This window comes from Phodopus roborovskii, unplaced genomic scaffold, assembly GCF_943737965.1.
Source record: "Phodopus roborovskii unplaced genomic scaffold, PHOROB, whole genome shotgun sequence".
Classification (NCBI taxonomy): domain Eukaryota; kingdom Metazoa; phylum Chordata; class Mammalia; order Rodentia; family Cricetidae; genus Phodopus; species Phodopus roborovskii.
Window position 1 is genome coordinate 30,438,989 of NW_026126469.1, and position 3,274 is coordinate 30,442,262.

The following is a 3,274-nucleotide window of genomic DNA, read 5'->3' on the forward strand; positions in this document are numbered from 1 at the left end:
TATATGTTTCTCATACTGGTTAATAATAAAGCACTGTTGGCCAATAGGAAAGGAAGATAGGAGGGACTAGGAGACAAGGAGGAAATAGGAAGTAGGAAGGAGGAGCCAAGATGGAGAGTCGGGAGAAAGCAGTATGCTGGCCAGCTCCCCGGTAAGAGAAATACATAGATCAGCAGAAATGGGTTAATAATTAAGGCAGGTCTAGCCGATAAGAAACAAGTAACCAGGCCAACAGAATTATATCTAATACAGAGTCTCAGTGTATTATTTGTGGCTGGCGTGGCAGCGGGTGGAAAAACCGTACTCTTATAAATGGCGCCCAACGTGGGGCACGAACCCACGACCCTGAAATTAAGAGTCTCATGCTCTACTGACTGAGCTAGCTGGGCAGTGGTGGCACATGCCTATAGTCCCAGCACTCGGGAGGCAGGTGGAGTGGATCTCTGTGAGTTCGAGGCCAGCCTGTCCTGGAGCTCGCTCTGTAGACCAGCTACTCGGGAGGCTGAGACAGGAGGATCACTTGAGTCCAGGAGTTCTGGGCTGTAGTGCGCTATGCCAATCGGGTGTCCACACTAAGTTCGGCATCAATATGGTGACCTCCCGGGAGCGGGGGACCACCAGGTTGCCTGATAACTGTTGTGTTATATATTTTGCTATGTTAAAGTTAAAACCCTTATTTTTATTTAGACAGAAAAGAGGAGATGATAGGAGATGCCATTATGTATTTATGTTTCTCATACTGGTTAATAATAAAGCACTGTTGGCCAATAGGAAAGGAAGATAGGAGGGACTAGGAGACAAGAAGGAAATAGGAAGTAGGAAGGAGGAGCCAAGATGGAGAGTCGGGAGAAAGCAGTATGCTGGCCGGCTCCCCGGTAAGAGAAATACATAGATCAGCAGAAATGGGTTAATAATTAAGGCAGAGCTAGCCGATAAGAAACAAGTAACCGGGCCAACAGAATTATATCTAATACAGAGTCTCAGTGTGTTATTTGGGGCTGGTGCGGCAGCGGGACAAGACCAGCGGCAGCAGGCAGAAAAACAATATATCTTACATATCCCTGATGAAGTTTAGTAGATTAGCAACACTTAATTATGACAAAATTATGATTATAATAAGCATATATAAATATGGCAATGCATGCTTTAATCCCAACACTCAAGAGCAGAGGGAGGTGGGCCTCTGTGCACTTAAAGCCAGCCTGGTGTAAATAGTGCCTACCAGGCCAGCCAAGACTACACATGAGAACTTGTCTCAAAAAATAATAAGAAGGACTTACTGTTATGTGGCACAACATATCTTCATATGTGCTCACCACAGACTGGGAGACAAGTGTGACTTGGTGAATACATGGGTTTTATTGAGGAGAGGCTAACACAAGATCAGAAATGGCTCAAACACAGGTATGGCACCAAAAGAAACTACAGGATGGGTGACAACTCACAGAAGGTGCAAACCTGGAGCACACTGCATAACTTGCAGGCAGCTCAATAGATGAAGATGTCCTTTCCAGGTAGTTCAATTTGTCATGGTTTCTTCCGGACAGTCTGGCTAGTCTCTGCCTCTTTCCAGGTGGTTGGGTTTATCTGAGACTATATTTGTAGCTAGGCTTATCTGTGAATGACTCTCAGCATTTTTGCTTGTTTACTATTGATTTCTTCAGTTTCAGGGACTTTCTGAAGCTATTTTGAGTTGTTTACTTTCTGCTTTAAGGCAGGAACTTCACTATGGAATGGAATGCTTCAGTTTCAGAGGAAACTGCTTCACAGCACTACTACTATAAAACTTACATCGTAGTCCATTAAAGTAAGTGTTAAACACAAACATTGATACTGTAAAGTTGACCTAATAACCCAAAATGACTTCTAAATGGCTAAAAGGAGTCAGACTGTGAAATAGTTGGTAGAATGTTTGCCCTGCATGTGCGAAATCCTCATTCAATCATTAGCACCACATAAAATCAAATGTAGTGGTATATGACTATAATGACAGTATGTAAAACTATAGTAAATAAAATTGCAGATAAAGGAGGGATCTCATATATTGAACAATGCCATATTAATGCCTGACACAAGGTGTCTTATCACCTTCTTCACCCCAGCCCCAGTGTCTAACAACATCCCTCCCATGAAGTTTATTGCAGCAACTCAAGGCAGCACTCTTTCCTTTATCCTTTCATTATTCTTTCTACTAATGTTTCCTTATTAAAAAACATGTTTCAACAAGCTTTGCCAAAGTCCTGAGGAAATTATACCCAGTGGATCCCATATATACAATGTATCTTCATTAAAGTCAGGAATAAATCAGTTAAGGACAGAGTTGTTCATTTCGCTGTCCAAACTTCAGTCTATAAGCATATGGTTTTCTGTAATTAAACCCTTAAACAAATTGCACAATAATTAATCATTAACTTAATTAGGGCATGCATTCTCACATTTGCTTTGAGAGTTCCCAAATTTTTTTATATTAATGATGGTTTTCAGGTTCATATATTGATTGTGACTTTGAATGATTTAAGTTGACATAGGAATTAGTCCTAGAGAGTAGGAATACATAGGTAGGGTTTCCCCATGCTCATGCTGGCTGTCATTTCTTATCATAGTAAATTTACTAAAGAATAGTGAAATTGAAGACAAGTTATCATTTATTCCTCATAACGATGTTTGAGATACAAAGTTTTGAAGATAAAGCTCAAACTAGAAGAAACTAATTATAATAGTAAATGGTAGCATTAAGACTTAGAGCACTAAAACCTAAGCCCTCATTGTTCCCACTAGGATGGTGCATAGGGTTAAGGGTGGGGGAAGGGAGGAATCTTGCCTCAGCAGCATCAACCATCTGCAGTGGTCCCTGGTTCAGAAACATGAGGCTACAACAGCAGGTTTTGAGTTGGTTTGTGAGTCAAGCCCTTCCTCAATTGCCCCACTTTATCTGTCCCAATTTTTTTTATTGTAGAAGACTATGGACAGTGTCTTCTTCCAGACTGGCTCTAACATAGTCTGAGTGTTTCCTTCAAGGTAATTGCTTCAACTCAAGTTATGATCCATTCCTTAACATAGTCTCTACTGGCACAATTAATGTCAATGGATACCTAAGTCATTGGGCTGCCAAATTTGTCTCAGAGTCTTCTTTTTCAGTATGTTCTCACTTGTTTTAAACAGACTTACCATCATTCACCCATACCATCACCAGCACTCTGCCTGATTTGTATTTGGATATGAGTTGATTTTAGGCCAGTCTCTTGACATCAATCAGTATTTGGCCTAATGAGGA

General features: G+C 40.9%; 1 non-coding gene across 1 annotated transcript; it reads right to left on the reverse strand.

Annotated features, from left to right (window-relative positions):
- Positions 1-316: 316 nt before the first annotated feature.
- Positions 317-389, reverse strand: Trnak-cuu (transfer RNA lysine (anticodon CUU)). The gene has a single exon. It is a non-coding gene; the product is annotated as a tRNA-Lys (tRNA).
- Between the last annotated feature and the right edge of the window lie 2,885 nt (positions 390-3,274).